Raw genomic sequence first — 24,629 nt, forward strand, 5'->3', positions numbered from 1 at the left:
GTGGAAGAATTGTCCAGTTAAGGAGTCCACTTGGGAGAATGAGATAGATATGTGTGGGAGATACCCACATTTGTTTGTCGAGTCAGGTAGCCTTTTCTACCCTTGATTTTCATTTGACCATTTGGAGACAAACAATGGGTAAATTGGTATCTGATATAATAACATGTTAGGTCGTTTTGAATACTAGAACTTCTTATTCCATAAAAGACTCATCCAGTAAATTTTTAATAGGTATTTTGGACTATTCGATAACTACAGTTATTTAGTTGAGGGGTAAATTTAGATAACTAATTTAATTAGTGGAATAAATTGATAATTAATTTTATACCCTATATCACTTATCTCATTTTTATTAAAATAAAGTGGAATAGGGTTTAATATGTTGTAAGCACTAAGGAAAGCTTTAAAGGAAAGCTTTAACTTTTAAATTTGGGATGGAATTTATGATAGGCATACATCGTGTATTACTTTTGAATGAAAGGGACAAAACTCATTTCGTGATTTACTGGTAAAGATTTTTTTGGGCAAAAATAATATGCAGCTAATTGCAACCAATGATAAGATAACTGTGGAAATCTTTTGAGTATAATATTAATGCGGCATCATTGGTTAATGATGACCAACACTACAGGATAGACAATCATTGGGAGTTAATGATAAATTTGTGAAAATATGGTGCTGCGTAGTGGCTTCAGTTTAGGGTAAAACTAGTTGGCTTATACCTTAACTATTACTATTTTGTATCACATTATAATTCAAATTTTGATATATTGAGATAGATAATTAAATATTAAGTGTATTATATTATATAAATACCATTAGATTTATATTATTTGGAGAAGTTGAGACTTAACCCTAGGCTTAAATTTTAAAAATATGAGACTTGACAATTTGGCATCAAGATTAGGAAAGTGATTATAGATTCGTGATCTAGGATTTTTGAAATTTAGGCTAGAAGTATATTAATATGTGTGTCTACGAACTCGTTACTTACCAATTATGCATACTTGATAGATTTGGAACATTCTACGGAATGGAAGAAAGGAAAAGCATTGATGAATTAGCCTGCTTGACTTTAGTTCTTCGGTTGAGGTAGATTATGGTTTGTTCTATATCATAGAGAGACTCTTAATAGTGATTGATAGTTATTGAGTAATGTTGTGAAGTTTTTTATGCATTTAATTATTGTGGTTTGGATGATTGATATATTATTGTAATTGATCTGCAATCACAAGACTGTGAAATCCATAATCTTGAACTTGCTCTAAAAAAGTGATGCCTTGAATATAGAAGTCTTGATGAAATATTAATAATAAAGTAGAAAATGATAATAAATAATGATGAATTCTTTATATTATGGGATCGTGTGCCATGATTCAGCACGAAATATATTTGGATCGAGTGTCATGAGCCGGCATAATATATTTGAATCGAGTGTTACTATCCGGCACTCTATATTTGGATCATATTTCAAAGAGCCGGCATGATATATTTGGATCAGGTGTCACGAGCCGTCATGATATTATTGGATTGAGTGTCATGTTCCAAAACGATAATACTAAAGGAAAATAAATTAAATGACTTAATACTACCAATCTTAAATAACTCATTTCCCAAAAGACCATGGTGTGAAGGCCTGAATGCTCGTGAATACTCTTGATATTGTTGACTGATTACGTAACTGTTTCATTGTGTTGTCACTTAATCTTGATCTTGTTGTTTTCCACCTGTCAAGGTGTTATAGTTGATTTTCCGCTATTACTTTATGCATATTGATTTCTATTTCGAGTCGGCCGATGATACCTACTTAGTACATATTTCCCTGTACTGACCCCTACTTGTATTTTTCTTTATTTTATTTTGTGGAGTGCAGTGAGTGTACCATCGAATTTGGCTCGCCTTCAACTCTAGCAAGTCTCCGATCTATTAGATTCCAGGGTGAGCTATCCTCCTAGATCATGCTAGATTCTCTTAATCATGGCATGATGTTCTTAGTTTTCAGACATAAATTATTTTATTTATTTATTCTGGTGTTTTATACTCTTAGACTTGACATTTGAGATTAGATTTTCCTGATGTGATGACTTTCAGACTTTGGGGAATGCATATAATAAACTTTAGTGGCTTTTGTTATTTGTTACTTTAATAAGATTTGAGCTTCCGCATTATTATTATATTTCCTAAGTTGAACAACTAATATAAGTTGGAATTTTTATCATTGGTTCACCCACCTAGGAGGTGAAGTGTGGGTGCCACTCTTGACCTGTTTTGGGTCGTGACATTTAGATGCTTAGATAACGGCTTTGTGACAATGATGTAAAATCATGTTTTGTTAAATGAGCTATTCTTATGATTTTCAAGTATGTTATGATGATTTTACTCTTACAAGATTGTTACCATTTTCTAAGACTACACTACGATTATGACTATTATTATTTAGAGTATTATTTAGCATCGAGTTGGACTAGTGGCGATTACTTAGGTGTTAGAACTACGTGCTATCCCAAATTGACAATTAAAGATTAAGATAGTAGATCCACAAATAGCTCATGTTATTGGTCCTTACCTTGGAAAGTAGGAAAATCTCTTTTCAGTGTGGTAGGGATGACACAAGACTCCATGTTATATCTCACATGGCTTATGTCAGTTAACGATATCTCTCACTTATAGTATATTAAGCTTATAATTTTCTTACAAATATTGCATGAACCATGTTTTATCTTGCTAATGAGTGTTTAAAGGATTATGTATTGTCTTAGATTGTTATTGCGTTATCGTGTTTTAATATTATGCATTATACACTCTCCATACTCAGTACATTCCCATAGTATTGAACCATACTTCTTTTGCCTATATTATCTTATAATATAGGTTACGATACTCCCCATTCGACTTGCGGTTAGTAGGGGATCCTACCTATGTTGCATTGCTTGGTGATTCCTCATGGTTCGATGGCATGGCTGCTTTATGAGTTCTTTATATTTTAATTTTTAGACTTCATCGAATTTTAATTTATTTTTTGAGCTAGGGATTATCCTATACCATACATGTAATCGTAGAGGCTATGTCAGACAAGTATGATTTTCGCATTTCAAGATGTTATACTCAAGTTTCTTCCTTATGTTGAATTTGCTATATTGAGGCTTATCTTCCACTTTCAGTTTATTTTGATTTATCTTGTTATCTTAAGTCATGCTTTTTACGACCTGACCTAGGCCTAGTTGTAACACGATAATCGAAACCCCAAAGAGCTCCAAGCAAGCCTCTTGACTTATCATAAAGTAGACATAAGGTAAATTAAACAAAAATATAGAATAAGAAAGAGTCTAAACATGAATTATAAAGAGATCGTAAAGTTGACTACATAGACTCTACACATTTTTTGTCCAACGAATACCTCTACTGACAAGAAGGGCGGGGGCTAAGAATGTACCTAGCTCACCCTCAAACGTGAATGAAGTAAAAAGTCTTTATGATAGAACAAAGTCATAATTTTCCCTTGATAAGATGAGGAATCACCAACACTTCGCCGAATGGAACTCAACTAACCACGTGTATGCATTTGAGATGAGACAATGTAGGCAATACATATGCATTTGTACGTTTGAATGTACTAAGTATGAGGGCATGACATAGAATATAAATCATAAAATGCAATGATCAAATAACATACATGATAGAAAGGATAAGTAAAGCTATGAGAAAACCATAGTGATCAAAGCATTTAAGGGACATAGTTGAAATAATAAAAGAACATAAAATTAGTATACATATATAGGATAGGAACTATAACCGACAATAAAATCATACGATCTATAACATGGAATTCCGATGTCTCCTCATACAACGAAAGAAAGGGGAATCTACTTGCCAAGGTAGACTCTACCCGCTAGACAGGTCATGTACATACGCTACATGTGGATCTACTAGCTAGGCCATGAAGGCAACCTACAATGGCACGTAGTTTAAGGGACTAAAGACTGCTACTAAGGCTTTTGCTAGGGCCCCCACCTCAAGTCCGCTTGGTGCTAAGTCAAATTCCACGGAATACATAACATGACATAGTAACCATAGTTAACATATATCATAGACTTGATCATATGTTTGGAATTTATAGAATAGATCATTTCATAACATAATTACAATGTGAGTATTGACCTTTCATCATTACAAATCATACTTGCATAATACATGATATTAAGTTCCTTGATCACCACATAGGGCTCTAAGTAATATTTTCCATAATTTGCATGAAATTCATGATTTGATCATAAATGAATGCCATAGTCATAGCTCATACTTAAATTTAGGCTAAAAATTGAATATATAATCAATTTGATTGAAAACCATAAGATACTTGAAAAATCATTGGACTTCATAATCATAATTTGTGTAAATCACTATTGAAAATAATTTCAAGCATGGGCATTCATAATCTAACTTGAAATCATGCTATTAATGTAAAATCATACTTATAGTGATCATTGATAACAAATAAAAACATAATTGAAATAGCCCAACACAATTCATCAAAATTAGAGTTTAAAGATAATGAAATTTCATGATATTTTGAAGAAAACCTTGGGACTCTATGGGTGAAAAGAACCCATGGATCAATTCCCACATATTTTGGTAGAATTTAAGAGGAACCTTGTTGACTTTGAAACCCTAGCTTGAAGTTTGGAGAAAAAGCTTTGAGAGAATCTCTTAGTCTTGCCTTAGGTAAAATTTGAAGAATGAATTGAATAGGAGGGGAATTTGAAGATTTAGGTATATATAGACTTTGATCTTGGCTACAAAAGTATCTAGGTTCATAGAACCAATCTTGGGAAAAGATGGAATTACCCTTCATTAAATTTTGAATTTTGGACCTACGAAAGGACTCTTACGAGTCGTGGAAATAGTGACGAGTTGTCTTGGTTGGGAAAAAACCTTGAAAAATCATGTCTTTGAAGTTGATTCTATGAGTCGTGATTACGACTCATCTTTATGGTTATGAGTCGTCATCTTAACTCATCCTGTAGGTTTGAAAACCTTCAAGTTTTGAGGGTCTCAAGTTTTTGTATAACTCATTTTGACGAGTCGTCAACTTCTCTATGACTCATCTTGTTGAGTCATAGAGTGGGTTCTGAAGCTCAGTAGTTGTAGGTGTTCAGTCCCTGTATTATGAATGGTTTCTATAAGTCGTAGACTCCCTCATGAGTCGTCAAATGACTCATAGACCTACATAATTTACTGATCAAATTTTCCAAACCTAGACTCACTTTGACGAGTCATTTCTACGACTCGTAAAGGTGCTTACGAGTCGTAGACATAATCTAAACCTGAGGACTGCTCAAATTTCCTTGATTTTACTTTTGGTCGAGTTTCGAACTTTCGGGGTCTTACAATATCTCCCCCTTGGGAACATTCATCCTCGAATGAGAATACATTAGCATAGAAAGGACATGGAAGGAGGACTAGCAACCCAACATGAATACGATGACACATAGAAAAACATAAACCCTGAGATTTTCAATCTTAACATAAATCATCACTTTAAAACCAACTTTGTGAACATTTATACATATGAAAGACATACTAAATTGGAATGTAGGAGTTTAATTGACTTGATCGTGAACAACTTAGTACCTTAGGCTTGAGTGGAAGGAAAGAAATATGGATAAGGCTTTATCATGTCCACTTCCACTTTCTGTGTAGCACTCTCTACTTGTTGATTTCTCCACAATACCTTAATGTACGTAACATCTTTATTCCTTAACCTCTTCACTTTCCGGTCTAATATTTCTACTGGAACCTCCTCATAAGTCAAATTCTCTTCAACTTTCACACTTTCCAATGGCATAATAGAGTTTGGATCACCCATAAATTTTTTCAGCATTAATATATGAAATTGTAAGACACCGGAAGTCAGAAAGTTGGAACCAAGAAGAAAATTCTCAAAATTTTGAACTAACTCATGATTACGAGTCCTTTTATGACTCGTAGGAGTGAGTCGTCGAGTGAGTCCCAAGGTTTCGTTTAGAACCAACCTTAGGTAACACCGTATGACTCAATAGGACAAGTCGTAGGTGTGTCTATGGATCGTAATAACCAGTCGTAACCCAGTATCAGAGGCCATATTTTAGAGGTCCCTCAAACCCAAGTCTACGACTTGATAGGACAACTAGTAGAAATTATTACGAGTCATAGAAATGACTCATAACTAAAGTCTTGAGGCTTTCAAATCTGCAAGATTAAAGGCCTGCAAGACGAGTCTATGTTATGACTCATAGAAAAATTTACGGGTCGAGACACGATCCATTTACAAACTTCAGAGACTTTAAAATCAAACTTTTTCTCAGACCTGCAAGACTAGTCATTAAGATGACTCATCCTCTTTTCAACAACTCATAGAGTTGATCTGTTGGGTCGAAAGTTTGGATTTAATGAAGGGGAATTGTGTCTTTTTTAAGTTTGGTTTAATGAACCTAGACAAAATTATGGCCACGTTCAATCCTATATCTATCAAGTTCTTTGAAATTTCCCTCATTCTAAATCATTCTTCTAAAATTCTCTAAGGTAAGGAACTCAATTCTCTCAAGGTTTCTCTCCATGCTTCAAGCTAGGGTTCCAAATTTCTTCACTCGTTTCTTTTTCAATGCTTAGTGAATTCAATCAAGGTATGTGAGGATTCATCCAAGGGTTCCTTTCACCCATGGAGTCCCAAAGTTTTCTCAAAGTTTTCATTCAATAGCAATTGATTATGAACCCTAGTTTTGATGAATTGTATTAATGGCTATGTTCAACCCTATATCTACCCAATTCTTTCAAAATTTCCTCATTCTAAATCACTCTCCCAAATTCTCCAAGACAACAACAAATTCTCTTAAGGTTTCTCTTCAAGCTCAAGCTAGGGTTTCCAGATTTCTATAAGGTTTCTTCTTCAATTCTTAGTGAATCAATCAAGGTTTGTAAGGATTGATCCATGGATTCCTTTCACCCATGGATTCCCAAAGTTTTCTCAAAGATCCTTCAATTTTAAATTGATTTATAAAACCTAGTTTTTATGAATTGCATTGGGTTATTTCAATTTTTATTTTGAATTGTTATCAACGATTATTCTAAGCATGTGTCTATATGAATTGCATAATTTTTTAAGTTGCATTATGAATGCCCATGTATAAAGCTATTTTCAAGTTATGATTATGAAGTTAAAGATGATTTTCATAAATAGATTATGAGTTCATTGACTTTCAAGTAAATTTTTCATGATTTAAAGTTGATATTATGATTCTAATGGTGAACATTATGATGATGATCAAGTTATGATCAAAGAAGTTATTATGGTGTGATAAGTACAATTTTCACACAATCATGTTTAAAGATGGTGATAAGGACAATTCTCACCAAAGTTATGGATTCTTATAAATCACTAAGTTAATGAGTTATTTCTAATATGTTTTCTAAAGATGGATTGATAAGCAATTACTATCTTTCCCTATTATATTATGATCATGTTTTTATGAATTTCTGTTGGGATATTGACTAAGCACCAAGAGAGCTTCTAGCCGGGGTTCAGTCTGGTAATGCAGTTAGTTACCCAAGGGAATCCTGGTATAAACCTAAAGTCCCAGACTTTGTTGCCTACATAGGATTGCCTTTATGGACTAGCGAGTGGATCCATATATATTATAGTTGAGTTGAGTACCATGATGGAGTATACCCTAGCAAGGTAGCCTTTCCCTTCTCGATGAGGGTTCCATCGGAGTCCATATTATAGCTCGCATGATCTTAAGATGTTGGTTAAAAGTCCTATCCTACACAAGTTGAATGTTAATATATGAGTTTATGATGAAGTTTTATGATATGCATTGACCAAAGAGTTTTCATACGTTTTCAAATGCTTTTAAGCTTTGTTCATGTTCATTATGTTGGTCATGCATCCTATGTCATATTCATCATGTTGTATTACTTGTTCATGCATATCTCACATACTTAGTACATTCAAATTTACTAACATACATTTTTCCTATATTATCTCATAATGTAGGGGTGGACGACACTTACGACCATCCTATTCGTGGCCAAGGTTGATTAGATATCAAGAGTTGGTGAGTCCTTATCATATCGAGGGCAATGCCTTTGTTTCATATTGCTACTATTTTACTTCCCCTTACGTTTGGGTGAGCTAGGAGCTTGTCCTAAGCCCCCGTTAAATATTAGACTAAAGGCATGCTTAGACGATGTTATGATGTAGTCTGTATTGTACATCTATTGAGTTGATTTCCCTTAGTCCCACTCCCTTAAGTTAGTTACTTCCGCTTATATTAATACCATATTTCTTTACTTTATGAATGCAATGTATGCTAAGATGGCTTGGTTAGGGTCCCTCGCATCCCAATTGCCGTGTCGCGGCTTGGCCCTTGTTTGGGTCATGACAAACTTGGTATTAGAGCACAAAGTTTAGAAAAGTCCTAGGGAATCTAACATGCCGCATTAAGTAGAGTCTTGTTCATCGGTGCAAAGTGCGCTACATCCATGAATAAGAGGCTATGAAACATTCTAGGAAAATCTCACTTCTTTCATAATCTATGTCGTGCGGTAGAGTGGTTAAGTCTTTTCTCTCTAATACTTTTCCTTTACAATTTTCAGAAAATGCCTCCACGAAGATACCTCGCTCGAAGGAATATAGTTGAAGATGAGCAACAAACTCTGAATGATCCCTTGAATGACCAAGTCTCTAATACTGAATTCCGTTCGGCCTTTCAAGTATTTTCTCAAGCCATTACATCTTAAGCCAACTATGAGGTAGTTGCTCCCATGAGCCCGAATATGGGTGCAGCGACGACAAGAGTTCATGATTTCATGAGGATGAATCCTCCGGAGTTTTAGGGTTCTAAGGTAAAGGAGGATCCACAAGAATTTGTGGATAGCATTCATAAGATAGTGGAGATCACGAGGGTTAGCTCGATTGAGAGGGCAGAGTTGGATACGTACCAGTTGAGGGGTGGTTCTCAAATTTAGTTTGATCAATGGAAAAGAGAGAGTCCTAGAGAGGTGGATCACATGACTTGGGAGGAGTTTAAAGAAGTGTTTCTTGATCCTTTCTTCCTATTGGAGTTGAGGGAGGCCAAAGTACAAGAGTTTATCAACCTTAAGCAAGGTGGTATGAGTTTGAGGGAGTATTCCCTCAAGTTCACCCAATTGTCAAAATATGCTCTATTCATGGTTACCAACTCAAGAGCTCATATGAGCAAGTTCGTGTCGGGTGTGTTGGATATGATTTCTAAGGAATGCAAGACAACCATGTTAATTGATGAAATGGACATCTCTAGAATTATGACCTATGCATAGAAAATAGAGAGTGAGAAACTAAAGTGGAGAACTAGGGAGTCCAAGAGGAAAATGACCAAGAGTGGTGAATTCTCTCATAGTAAGTCCGAAGGTGGTGGATGTCCTCATTTTTGGCAAAGGTACTCCGGCCAAGGATCTTCTAATTCCAATACTCCAAGGTTCGACAAGGATATGATGCCTGACCCTAAGCCTCAAGGAGGTGCTCTTCTTATCCAAGTTACTCTAACATGCAAAAGGCATGGTAAGAACCAGAAGGGTGAGTGTTTAGCCGGTTTGAATTTATGCTACTGGTGTGGTAAGACGAGTCATCATGATAAGAAGTGCAAGGTCAAAGATGGTCGCTCTCAAGGACAAGTTGCTCAAGGTACTCAAGTGCAACCAAAGGGTGGTGAACACATCAATAGGTTCTATGCTCTCCATGTTAGGCAAGAGGTGGAGGAAACTCCCGATGTTATCACCGGTATGTTATGGGTCTTTTACTATGATGTCTATGCTTTACTTGATCTGGGTGCAAATTTATCTTTTGTTTCCCCTTATGTGGCCATGTGATTTGATGTTAGACCCAAAATATTGTTAGAGCCCTTTTCTATTTATACTCTTGTAGGTGAGTCGGTTGTAGATAAAAAAGTTTATAGGAGTTTTCCAATTTCGGTCTTCCATAAATTACTCTATGTGATCTAGTTGATCTTGAGATGACCGATTTTGAAGTTATCCTTGGTATGAATTGGCTATATACATGTTATATTTCTATTGATTGTAGGACCCGAATGGTTAAATTCCAATTCCCAAAATGAGCCAGTCCTAGAATGGAAGGGTAGTAATTCAATGTTCAAAGGTCAATTCATTTTGTGCCTTAAAGCTCAAAATATGATTTCCAAGGGTTGTATTTACCATCTTGTGAGGGTTAGGGATGAGAATTTCGAAGCTCCTATTTTAGAATTGGTCCCCATTTTTAATGAGTTTCCAGATGTATTTTCCAATAATTTACCGGGTTTTCCTCCCGAAAGGGAGATTGATTTTGGTATAGACCTTCTTATGATTTTGGTATAGACCTTCTCTTTATCTAATATCCTACCCTCTCCAAACCCCACTCGTAGGATTCCACAGGGTGGTTGTTGTTGTTGTTGTACCATAAGAATTGTAGCTTTTGGCACTAGGTGGCCTTCACGAGGCCCACTACAGACCTTGAAAAGGACCATGGGCCATGAAGGGCCACCGTGGTCCATGCCATCCATATGGTTTCCTGAGGTGGCAACCACGAGAGGCCACCATAAGCCATAGTGTGGACCACGGTCCATTATGGGCTACGTGGTGAACCCCTCTACAGGCCTCATATCAGGATCATCTTCATGACCAAGTTTAATGGACCATAATGACCTCCATGACCATGAATGTGTCCGTGGAAGAAGTCTTGAAACTTTTCGTGCAACCCCAAAATTTTAAAGTTCAAGTCCCATGTCACGAATGGCCACCATGGGTCGTATTGCCTTCCACGGTCTGTGGTGTGTCCCTTGGTGGGTACCCCTTTTTATTTGAAAAGCTATGTCCCTCACCATGGAAGGGACCACAGACCATAGTGCCATAACGGTCCGTGGTGAGGGTCCATTTTGGGTTCCGAATTCAATTTTAATAAAGGGTATTTTGGTAATTCTCTATACTTTCATTAATAAATGTTAGTGGTTTTTGGGAATAGATTCCTACCTATTAACTAGCATAAAACTTTCTAACCATCCTATTCTCTCCATAATTCCCAAAATCATAAAACCTTCTCTCCTAAGTTTTTTCTCTAAGGTATTCTTGTCTCTCAAAAAATTCTAAAGGGTTCTTCAAGGTCAAGCTTCCATTCTCTTTAATTTAGGGCTCATTAAGGTCAAGGTATGTGGGACTTCATCCCTTCAAGTATAATTTTATGATATATGATCATGATTTTTAAGTTATATTCTATGAAAGTTTTATGCTATGAATTAAAAATGCTTTATGCAAAGATGTTTATGAATGATGGTTCAATGATGTTTCAAGCAAAGTTAAAGATGGTCAAGTTAAGTCCCTAAAGATGTTTATGATCAAATATATGTAATGATGTAAAGCCTACACCCACATTGCATTAGTTATATTATAGATAAGCTAATCCTATGATTTTCTATGATGATATTAGATGAGCTACTCTTATGATGTTTATAAAGATGTATTGATATTAGTTATTATCTTTCCCTATGATATTTATGATCATGTTTTATGAGTTTTGTTGGGATTTTAACTAAGCATTGAGAGGACATTTAGGTGAGGTTCGGTTTGGTAATGCAGTTAGTTGCCCAAGAGAATCCTAGTAGCAACCTTTAGTCCTAAACTACATTATCCGTGTAGGTTTACCTATGCCAATATGGCGGGGCTAGTGGATCCACCTGGCAAAGTTAAAAGAGTTACTTATGAAGTATTGCTGGCAAGGTAGCCTTCCTGTCTCGATGCCGGAGTCATCAGATTACATGTATTAGATCGCATAGTCTTATATATCGGTTAAAGTCCTATCCCACACAGTTTCAATTGAGTTATGAGTTCTTATGATGATTATGAGATTCTTTTGATGCATTGACCAATGAGATAAATGTTTTCATGTCTTTACTTATTTTTTAAAGATATTGGTCTTGCATCCCATGATTCATATTGATTATATCCTATGTTTATTGTTCATTCATATACTCACATACTTATTGCATTCCATGTACTAACACATACTTTTTGCCTACATTGCATCATAATATAGGTACCGATGATCACGTTCATCCACTTTCTGCTCGTGGCTAGAGTTTACTATTAGCTTCTTATTGTTGAGTCCTCACAGTTCAAGGGCATGAAATTTATTTCACATTTGACAGTTGTACTTCATTACTTCTATGTTATCTATTGGGTGAGCTGGGAGATTGTCTCACCCCCCTCTAGTATTAAAGGCATGTTAGATAGAAAAAAGTCTATGTTATCATTTTCTTGTTTGAGACTTATGTTCTATTTGAGATTTTGTTTCCGTGTCTTGATTTAGATTGAGTCGAGGGTCTCTTGTAAATAGCCGTCCTACTTGGTAGGAGTAAGGTGTGCATACACTTTACCCTTCCCAGACCCCACATTGTGGGATTTCACTGGGTTGTTGTTGTTGTCTTGATTTAGATTTATTACTTAATTTCCTTATGTATGCTCATGATGTTATGCTAAGAGTCTTGGTTGGAGTCTTTTGAGATTCTAATCATCGTGTTATGATTAGGCCCTAGGTCGGGTCATGATAAAATTAATATTAGAGCATAAAGTTCAAGTGTCTTAAGGAGTCTAATATGCCACGTCAAGTAGATTCTTATTCATTAGTGTGAAGTTGGCCATATCTATGAATAGGAGGCTATAAGGCATCTTAGGAAACATTTCACCTCTTTCATGATCTTATCATGCTACAGAGTTGAACTCTAAGGTTTCTTCCTTTAACGCTTCCTCTTTTTGATTACAGAGTCATGACTTCACGATGAGCTCTTATTCGAAGGAATGTTGAAGAGGAGCCACAAGCTCTAAATATCCCTTTGAATGATCAAGTTTCTAATATAGAGTTTTGAGCTGCTTTTCAAATTCTAGCCCAAGTTGTTACTACTCAAGTGAATCGAGGGGTGGATGCTCCTCGAGTTTTGACTACTCTAGCTTCAAGGGTTAGAGATTTCAAAAGGATGAACCCTCTCAAATTTCATGGATCCAAGGTTGATGAGGATACCCAAGAATTTGTTGATTAACTATACAAGATTGTTGAGATTATGGGAGTGTCTTCAGAAGATAAGGCAGAATTGGAGGCCTACTAACTCAAAGTTGTCTCTCAAGTATGGTACAACTAATGAAGAGCCGAAAGGGTTGAAGAGGGTCCATAAGTTGGGAAAAGTCCAAAGTTGCATTTCTTGATCACTTCTCCCACTTGAGTTAAGAGAGGCAAAGGTGTTGGAATTTATTAATCTCAAGCAAGGAAACATGAGTGTGAGGGAGTATGCCCTCAAGTTCACAAAGTTATCTAAGTATACTCCATTCTTGATAGCCGACTCTCGTGCCCGAATAAGCCAGTTTATTTTAGGTATGTTGGACTTGGTTATGAAAGAATGCCGAATCTCTATGCTTATCAATGAGATAGACATCTCTAGGCTCATGACTTATGCCGAGCAAATTAAAGGAGAAAAGATCAAGGAGATGAGTGCAATGGAGTCCAAGAGGGCTCACTTTAAAGGTGGGTTTTCTCAGAACAAATTTGGTGGTGGTAATGATTATTCCCGACAAGGCCAAAAGTTTTAAGGTCAACGTTCTTCAAGCACTCCAGCTCCAAAATTTGAGAAGGACAATGTGCCAAATCCTAAGGCACAAAGTGGAGCTTCGGGTGGTCAAGTTATCCCTCCATGTAAGAAGTGTGGGAAAAATTATAGTAGAGAGTTCTTAGTAGAATTAGATATATGCTACAAGTGAGGAAAGATCAGTCATCATGCAAGGGAGTGTAGGGGTGATGATAGGCCCCAAGTTCATACTTAGGCTACCGGTCGTCCGGATCAGTGTGCCACTACATTGGGTGGTGGTCAATGCCAAAACAGATTAAATTCCCTTTAGACTCGTCAAGAGTTAGAGGGTTCCCCTAATGTTGTGATTGGTATGTTGAAAGTCTTTAACTTTGATGTTTATTCATTATTATATTCGGGTTTTACTCTATCATTTGTTACTCTTTATCTTGTTCTGAGATTTATTGTTAGTCCCTAGATCTTGCTAAAGCCTTTTTTGGTCTATACTCCGGTTAGTAATTCAGTTGTGGCTAAAAGAATTTATAAAAATTGTGCAGTTTTAGTTTTTCATAAAGTCACCTTCATTGATCTAGTAAGATCTTGATATGACCGATTTTGAAGTTATTCTTAGTATGATTGGCTTCATGCATGTTATGCCTCTATATGTTGTAGAACCCGTGTGGTTAAGTTTTAGTTTTCAAATGAGCTAGTCTTGAATGTAAAGGTAGTAATTCCGTGTTTAAGGGAAAATTAATCTCATGCCTTGAAGCTCAGAAAATGATTTCCAAAGGTTGCATCTATCATCTAGTTTGAGTTAGAGATACTAACTACAAAACTCCTACTCCTGAGTCAGTTTCAGTTGTAAATGAGTTATCAGAAGTTTTTGCCCGGTGATCACCCAGGTATTTCTCTTAAAAGAGAAATAGACTTCGGTATCGATCTCCTCCCCGATACTCAGCCTATCTCGATTCCTCCTTATTGAATTTTCCCAATATAATTGAAAGAGTTAAAGGATCAATTGAAGGATTTGCTAGAGAAGGGTTTCATTAGACCTAGTATGTCTCCATAGGGTGCTCCAATTCTCTTTGTCAGAAAGAAATATGGCTCTCTCCATATGTGTATTGATTATCGGCAGTTGAACAAGGTCATAATGTAGAATAAGTATTCCATTCCAAGGATTGATGACTTGTTCGATCAACTTCAAGGAGCAAGCTACTTTTCAAAGATTGATTTTCGATTGGGTTATCATCAACTCTGAGTAAGGGAATGTGACACTCCAAAGACGGCTTTTAGAACTTAGTATGGTATCTTTTGTTATACCCTACATTCTTGTGCTCGGAATGTCTCTTAATCTTCTTAGAAATTACCATGTGAGCCGGATAATCTATAATGCTATCAAACAACTCTAAGGAAATTAGAATGAGTTACCCCATAGTAGGGAAGATTAGAAGTAGGGTTATAAGAATCCAGAAGGAGTGGGAGGCCAAGTAATGAGTCGTAGGACTCGACTTACTCGCATAGGCTAACAACTTGGATGTCTTACATACCTAAGCTATTTGAGTACACGTCGAGCTTACATAGCAAGGATTACATAGACTCTTAAAGGGAGATGAGATTTCGACCCCGTGGAAGAGGAAAACGGAGGCGTAACACCTACTTGAAACAAGTAGGTGATCCACCTACTTGGACTAAGTAGGTGACGCACCTACTTGGACCAAGTAGGTGACGCACCTACTTGGACCAAGTAGGTGACGCACCTACTTGGGGTGGGTCCCACGCTGCCACGTGGCAGCCTTGGATTGGTTGCATGGTTATGTTGGCCCAATAAGGCCTGGACATGTGTCACCTCCTAAAGACATGTATATACATGTGTCACCTCCTAAAGACATGTATATACATGTGTCTTAATGTTTAATTATTCATAACCAGCCTTGCAACTTAGAGAAAAATAAGAGAGAGTTGAGAGAAAATGTTAAAGCTAGAGAAACACTAGCTATGACTTTGGCCAAGTTTATGGTAAGTCTCGAATTTTGATCCGTGAATTAATTATTTAAGGTATCGTACGGTGATATACCAGTGTTTAATAGCAAAAATTTACTATTTGGGGAAGCAAAGAAATGACACGAATAGCCCGCAAACTTTCAGCATGTTAAGGAGCTTCCGAAGTTGAATTGTGGCAAGTTTTGGACAAGGTAAGGCCTTCTCTTTTAAAGTGGAGTTAATAATGATGTTATGGAGTGTATTACATGTCCTAAACGAAGCTGGAAGTAAGAAAATTGCGTAAGTATGCTTGGCGTTAGAAACAAACTAAAGTGAAGTCATTTTAATTAAATCGAAGCCGAGTAGGTTGTTGTGATTGTGGTGCTGCGGATTGGAGGTGTTTGGGTGCATGTTTCAGGGATGGAAAGTGTTCAAAAATGGATGTGGGTGCTTCTGGTTTCAGCCACATGACCCTCTATTCCGTATGGTTAAGGGTTTTATGAAATAGCGACTAAAAACCCTATTTTGGTATCATAGTTTTAAGCGAGTTGTTTTGAGTTTATATTGTGTAATGTTGCCATGTTTTATTTGTATATGATCTGCTGATTGTTGTTTTTGGTTGGCTGTAGTAATTTAGGGTATAATTGGAAGTTTGGATAGGGCAAGTTATAGGGGAGATGCTTTCCGATTTCCGTTAACTCCATAACTGATTAAGGAACTAGTCGAGAAAGGCGAGCGAGGGAGTGAGTTCTATAGATACTCAAAGGTAACTTAAGATGCTTGAAAGTTGAGTGTTGATATTCGTATTTACTTTCATGTTAAATAGGTTCAAAGGACGATGAGGCAAACGTGGGTAAGAGCGATCCATAAGAGGTATGTAAAGCCTATCTTTTCTCTTATTTGGCATGTCCTAGATATAAGTAAAAGATGCTACGATTGCTAAGGTGATTCCATTCCTAAGTGTCTCTTATTCACTTCTGGATATCAAACTTTTATAATAGTTGAACTACTTTCCTTGAACCTTCTATTGCTAAGGAATTAATGAATATACGGGCTCCTAGTTGTAAGGACTAAATGAAAACAAGTGCTCCGGAGTCCTTAAGCGGTTAGCATTACTTTAGTACATATCTAGGGTCCCCGAGATGCTAATTGATATAGCCCCTAATGGCATTTAGAGGGCACTTAAGATGACTACCCTACTACTCAGGTCCTCAGATGATGGCTTAATTTTCTTATACTGTCGAGTCTCTGATAATGATTTAAATTGCATATGATTACTCACTACTCCACTTGTGTTTACTGTAACACTTCTTTCACCGAGTCCCAGGCTGAGTATGTAATCGTACACAGTTCACTGCATCGACTCACCAAGTCTCTTATTAGAGGGCCGGGTACATATGTATATATATATGATGATGTGGTATGATAAGGTGATGATGGAGCTGGGCCCTACAATGGTCCTACAGGCATATGATTCACTGATTCCGTGAAAGGGCCGGCTATACTGTATGATATGAGCATGCATGCCTTTATGATTTATAAGGTACAGGTATAGTGGTTTCTTAAGTACCACAGTTATCCCCTGTTTCTCTATTTCAGATATGCTCTCAGTTATGCTATATTATGTTTTACATACTCAGTACATATATCGTACTGACCCTCTTTCTCCGGGGGGCTGCATTTTTGCCCACAGGTACCAATACATACTTTGGAGATCCATCAGCATAGGAGTCCCCCTCAGCAGTTCAGAAGCCCTCCATTATGCTGGAGCCTAGATTTTGGTACTAACCCTTGATGTATATATGTAATTGTTCACGGGTACGGCGTGGGCCCTATCCCGCCTTATGTTACTATTCTTAGTCTTAGAGGTCTATAGATATGTATGTGGGTTGTATATGTATGTGTGTACAGTTGTGCCTATATGGCTTATGTTTTGGGGACGTTCCCTTTGTCGTGGAAGCCTTATTGGGTTGCGCATGTGGTTATTATGGAACGACCCTACATGTTATGATGGCCTTGTCACCTTATATGCTATGCTGTCTGTCGGTATGTTATCACTCAAAAAGGAGGACAATTTACTTATAGTTAGCAAGGGTATACGCGAGTGTCCAGCTCAAGCACCCATCATGGCCCGCGGGGTGGGGTCGTGACAACTTTGAATTCTTGGTTATGTCTTTTGGACTAACAAATGCCCCTGCAACTTTCATGGATTTGATGAACAGGGTGTTCAAGCAATACTTAGATATATTTGTGATTGTCTTTCTTTATTATATTTTGATCTACTCTCAGGGTGAGGAAGAGCATCCTGATCCTTTGAGGATTGTGTTGCAAATTCTCAGGGACTGTCAGATGTATACAAATTTTAGTAAGTATGAATTTTGGCTATGGTCAGTTTCTTTCCATGGTCACATCGTTTTCGGTTAAAGAATTATGGTTGATCTAAAGGAGACCGAGGCAATTAAGAATTGGCCTAGACCGTTGACTCCTTCCGATATTCAGAGTTTCTTGGGCTTAGCCGATTATTATAGATGGTTTGTGAAAGGTTTCTCTTCCATTACATCGCCCTTAACTACTTTGACTTAAAATAAAGTGAAGTTCCTATGGTCCGAGGCATGTGAGAAAAGCTTGCAAGAATTGAAGGATAGTCTTACCTCCACACTGGTGTTGACTTCATCGGAAGGTTCTAATAGGCTCATTGTATATTGTGATGCTTCATGAGTTGGTCTTGGTTGTATTCTAATGTAAAATGGTAAAATGATAGATTATGCTTCAAGGCAACTCAAGTCACATGAGAAGAATTACCCAATTCATGATTTTGGAGTTGGCGATGGTGGTATTTGCTTTAAAGTTGTGGAGATACTATCTCTCCCGGAAACAACCATCCTACGTTGGTAAGAGTAAGGCTTGCATACACTTTACCCTCCCCAAACCCCACGTTGTGGGATTTTACTAAGTTGTTTTGTTGTTGTTGTGGAGATACTATCTCTATGCTGTCCATGTTTATGTTTTCACCGATCACAAGAGTTTGCAATATGTGCTCACTCAAAAGGACTTGAACCTTCGACAAAAGAGATGGACTGAGTTGTTAAAGGACTATTATATGAGTGTGATATACCATCCAAGTAAGGAAAATGTGGTTGCCGATGCACTTAATAGATTGTCCATGAACAGCGTTGCTCATATTGAGGATGAGAAGAAAGAGCTAGTTCGAGATGTGCATAGATTAGCATATTTGGGAGTCCGATTGGTTGATTCTGAGAATGGTGGTGTTATTATATAAAATCATTCCGAATCATCTCTTGTGGAGGTTGTGAAGAAAAACAAAGATAGTGATCCCACTTTGGTTGAATTGAAGAAAGCGGTTGCCAAAAAATCCATTGAGGCTTTCTCCTAAGGGGAGAAGGTGTTTTAAGATATCAGGGCCGATTGTGCGTTTCAATTGTTGAAGTATTGAAAGATATGATATTTTCTGAAGCTAATAGTTCGTGATATTTTATTTATTATATCTGAACAAAGATGTATCGAGATTTGAGGAAAGTGTATTGGTAGACTGGCATGAAGAGAGATATTACGGAATTCGTGGCTATATGTCCTAATTGTCAACAAGTGAATGTTGAGCATCAAAAACTGAGAGGTTTGGCTTAGGTCATTGAGATTCCTACTTTGAAGTGGGAAGCTGTCACGTCAAGCAAACTACTTAATCCAATCACACGTTCATTCAATCATATTCTATCAGTGAAAGACTAAACACATAAAGAATACTGCTCATAAATAAGGCCAAAGGCCAACAATCTTTCTAATCAATCAAATCAACAAGACTAGTAAGAATGAAACTAGCCAATAACAAAACCAATCGAGAACATCAACAATCAAGTCTATGAAGCCTCTATCAACTATCTAAATGGTGTTAATAATAGGTTCATAACTACTTCAAATCAAATGATGAAAAGATAACTCAAATTCTAGAAATATAAATGTGGTATCCTCTGGAAAAAGGGAGGACTCACCAGATAGCTGAATGCGAATAGACCCTCAATGATGCACCTATTGATGATCTCTAGTACCTATCTCTGCATCATGAAATGATGCAGGCCCAAATGGACATCAGTACATGGAATGTACGAGTATGTAATAGATGAGAATGAAATATGCATCAAGGTAGAATTAAATCAATTTAGAGATCTCAAATTGGAAAGGTGAACAACTTAATCAAGATGCCCTAAGTCTAAACAAGAATAAGATTTAGACAAAGATCAATCATATACAATCCAATCCAATCCAATCAGAGTACTATTAAGACCTATATGAGACTTTCTCTTATCCGACAACCATCACTTATGAGTAGTGATAGTAAAATAAGCTAACGTTGTTGGTACATCCATTCAATACTTTGTGAGGGTATGAATGAATCAATCAATAACAGATCCAAAACCAATCAAGTCCTGTCATGTCAGGACAATAAGTTAGGAAGCATCTGACTTAATGATTCAATGCTCTCCTACGTTTGGCTACATAGTTATTGGATTCGAGTTATTACTTACTCTTACCAATTCGGTGGTCGATACTCCTCTTAAGACTCAAAGCTCATAAGATAATCAATCCCAATCAAACCAATCAATAATTCTCATAAGGACTCTTATCAGTTCATCAATTCTATCAAATTAATCCTTTCAACCGATCAATTTCCCAATTATTTAATTAAGAGAAGTTTTAGACAATCTTTTATGACAGTATTTAGTTGAGACCATTCACTTGGGTTCAATTATGAAAGTATAAAGTACTATAAGTTTATCAACACCATCATCGTGCTCACATCTCAATCATAATCATTCATTCATAATTCAAGGCTTCAGACTTAATCCCTAAGCATATACATTCAATATTCATAAATATACTAATAGGGTTTATGAAACAAGAAGTTCAAATCTTTTGATCAGGAAACTAGTTTGTAGAAAGGCATAAATTTCTCAATAATTATTAAAATATTTTAAATTTAAGAAAGCATTTCTCAAGAAATGCAATCATGGGGACTCAATCAAGTCACAATCATGGGTACATAAAGGAAAAAATTCCATGTTTTAGTTCATCCTTACATATCTAGACCGAAGAACAATCGAGAACTCTAAAACCTCGCTTGAAGAACTTAAACCCTAACCTTTCTCCTCTTCTCAAATCCTCGCTCTTAAATAATCTAAGTATTAATGAGAGTATTATGCATTCAAGGTACTTATAAGGGCTTAGCATAGGCTCAAAACGTCAAGGTTTTAGTTTGGGATAAGTCATAACATGCATGAAGCCAATCCATACCAAGAATAACATCAAAAACACTCGTGGTCCTCAGGGTCAGTTCCTTTCCTCAAATCTTCTCCTAGTCATCGAGCCTTTTTTAGGTTAGGATAATATAAGGTGATATAATATCTCCCTCTTGGGATTATTCTTCCTCAAATAAAGACCAAGATAAGGGCTTACTCAAGGCATGAACATAATAAAGAACTCAATAATCATACATTCGAATAATCAACTACTTAGACTCAGGAATATATATCAAATACTCAAACTCAAGATGAATCTCAAATCAAAGATAGAAAAAGGGACATTACCATCAAAATCATCATTAGGAGGCATGAATAGAATAGGGTATCTAACTTTCATATCCTCTTCCATTTCCAAGGTAGCCTCTTCAACAAATTAATTCCAACATAGAACTTTGATGGATGCTACCTCATTGGTTCTCAATTTGTGAACCTGGAGATCAAGAATTTGAACTAGGATCTCTTCATAACTCAAAATCTCTTTTACCCTAATGCTTTAGTGGGGATAACAAGTGAAGAATCTCCCAAACACTTCTTAAGTATAGAGACGTGAAACACGGGATGAATAACTGCCAACTCTGGGTGCAACTCCAATTTATAGGCTATGTTACCAACCCTCTTCACAATTTGATAAGGACCAATGTAGTGGGAACTAAGCGTTCCTTTCTTTCCAAATCTCATCACACCGTTCATGGCCGAAACTTTCAAGTATACCCAATCATGCACTTCAAATTCTAAATCTCTCTTCATAACATCAGTGTAGGATTTCTGTTGACTCTGAGCAGTTTTCAACCTCTTTTGGATGATATTCACCTTCTCCATAGATTGGTGAACCAAGTCTGTCCCAATCAACTTAGCTTCATAAACCTCGAACCAACCTATCGATGATATACATCTCCTCCTATATAGAGCTTCATAAAATGACATTTGAATGCTTGAATGAAAGCTATTATTGTATGAAAACTCAATGAGAGGTGAATTATCATCCCAATTACCTTTAAAGTCGATGACATAATCTCTTAACATATCCTTCAAAGTTTGTATCGTGTGCTCTGTATGGCCATCTATCTATGGATGGAAAGCAGTGCTAAGGTTCACTCTTGAATCAAAACCTCTGTGGAACGACTTCCAAAAAGGGTAGTGAACTGAGCTCTCCTATCTGAGATAATAGAAAAAGGAATCTCATGCAATCTAACAATCTCTCAATGATACGGTCTAGTATAATCCTCTGCGATGTCCATAGTCTTAACCGACAAACAATGGGCCAATTTGGTCATCCTATCCACAATCACCCATATAGAGTCATGCTATCCACGGGACTGTGGTAAACCGGTGATGAAGTCCATATTAGTCATCTCCCACTTCCATTCAGAAATCTCTATATTTAGAGCTACTCCATAAGGCCTTTGCTGCTCAACTTTAACTTCCTGGCAGTTTGGGCACTTGGACACAAACTCTGCTATATTCTTCTTCATTCCACTCTACTAATATATTTCCCTCAAGATATGGTACATCTTTGTACAATCTGGATGGATGTAATACCTAGAGTTATGGGCTTGTATCATGATTCTCTCTTGAATGCCGAAAATGCTTGTAACACACAATCTCACTTGATACCTCAACACTCCATCTCTCCCTTTGGCAAAAGCCATTACCTTCTTCTTTTGAACATCGTCTTTTTGTTGGAGGAGAATGTGATCTTGATCTTACTTTTCTTTCACCTCTACAACTAGAGATGATTCATCCCCATTCCGAATGATAGTACCACCCTAACTAGAGTCAATAAGTTGAACTCCCAATCATGCAAGCCTATGAACCTATTTTGCCAATTCTTTGTTTTCCTCTTCTACATGAGCAGTAGTAACCATGGAAAACCTGCTAAGAGTGTTAAAAACAACATTAGCTTTACCTAGGTGGTAGAGAATGCTTATATCATAATATTTGAAAAACTCAAGCCATCTCCTCTGCCTCAGGTTCAACTCTTTCTATGTAAATACATATTATAGGCTCTTATAATCTGTGAACACATCAACATGCATGCCATAAAGATACTGATGCCAAATCTTGAGAGCGAATACTATGGCTGCCAACTCAAGGTTGTTACTTGGGCAGTTCCTCTCATGAATCTTAAGCTTCTTGGAGGCATACATAATAACCTTACCTTTCTGCATCAACACGCATCCCAATCCAACTCTAGACACATCAGAATAAATCACAAAACTATCTATTCACTTGGGTAGGGATAGCACTGGAGTAGTAGTTAGTCTTGTTTTTAACTCTTGAAAACTCTTTTCACAAGCATCTGACCATTGAAACTTAGCCTTCTTCTGAGTTATTTTAGTCAATGGTAAAGATATGGATGAGAACCCTTCAACAAATCTACAGTAGTAGCCGACCAAAACCAAGAAACTTTTTATATCAGTCGGGGATGTAGGACTTGGCCAGTTCTTCACCGCTTTAATCTTTTGCGAATTAAATCATATACCCTCTCCATATACACGTGTCCTAGGAATTCCACAGAAGCAAGACAAAATTCACACTTTGAAAACTTAGCACATATCTCCCTATCTTTGAGAGTCTATAGAATAATTCTGAGGTGATTGGCATGCTCCTCCTCACTCCTCAAATAGATAAATATATCGTCTATAAATACAATCACAAAAATGTCCAAATACTATTTGAATACTCTATTAATTAAGTCCATAAATGCTGCAGGAGCATTGGTCAAACCAAATGACATAACAAGAAGCTCAAAGTGGCCATAGTGGGTTTGCAAAGTAGTCTTCGGTATGTCACATTCTCTCAGTTTCAACTGGTGGCAGCCTGATCTGAGTTCTATCTTTAAGAAACAAGTTGCACCCCATAGCTGGTCAAGAAGATCATCTATCCTTGGATTCAATGTATATTCTCAATGACCCATATCTCTTTTGCACAAATAGGACAGGAGCGCCCTAAAGTGAGATACTTGGCCTAATAAATCCCTTATCTAGGAGATCTTTCATCTATTCTTTCAACTCCTTCAAATCAGGGGGAGTCATTTTATATAGCAGAGTAGAAATAGGCTACATATCGTGAATTACATCAATCCCAAAGTCAATCTCTCTATCAGGAGAAACTCTAGGCAGATCCTCCAGAAACACTTCAGGATACTCATTTACACTCAAGACTGACTCAAGAGTAAGGGACTCAAAACTATCATCTTTGACTCTAACGATGTGATAAATACACCTTTTAGAGATCAACTTTATGGCACTAAGGTAGTAGATAAACTTACCCTTAGTCCTAACAAGACTACCCTTCCATTCTAAGACAGGCTCATTCCGGAAACTAAACTTAAAAATCCAAGTTCTACAATCAACATAGTCATAACAAGCATATAGTTAGTCCATGCCAAGAATCACATCAATATCAACCATGTCTAACTCAACTAAGTCAGCCATGGTATCCTTGTGATAGATAGATACATCACAATCTCTATAAGCTTTCTCAACTAAGATAGACTCACCAACAAGGGTAGATATATTGAAACGCTCAAGAAGACACTCAAGAATTTTATCAAATCTACTAGACACATAAGGAGATATAAATGATAATGTGGTACCTGGATCCATTAAAACATAAGAATCTAGAGTAAAGAATTGAATCACACCCTTTAAAATAATTGGGGAATTCTCCTGATCTTGATGACTACCCATGGCCTATAGGCGGTTTGTACCTCCGC

This window comes from Solanum dulcamara, chromosome 10, assembly GCF_947179165.1.
Source record: "Solanum dulcamara chromosome 10, daSolDulc1.2, whole genome shotgun sequence".
Lineage (NCBI taxonomy): Eukaryota > Viridiplantae > Streptophyta > Magnoliopsida > Solanales > Solanaceae > Solanum > Solanum dulcamara.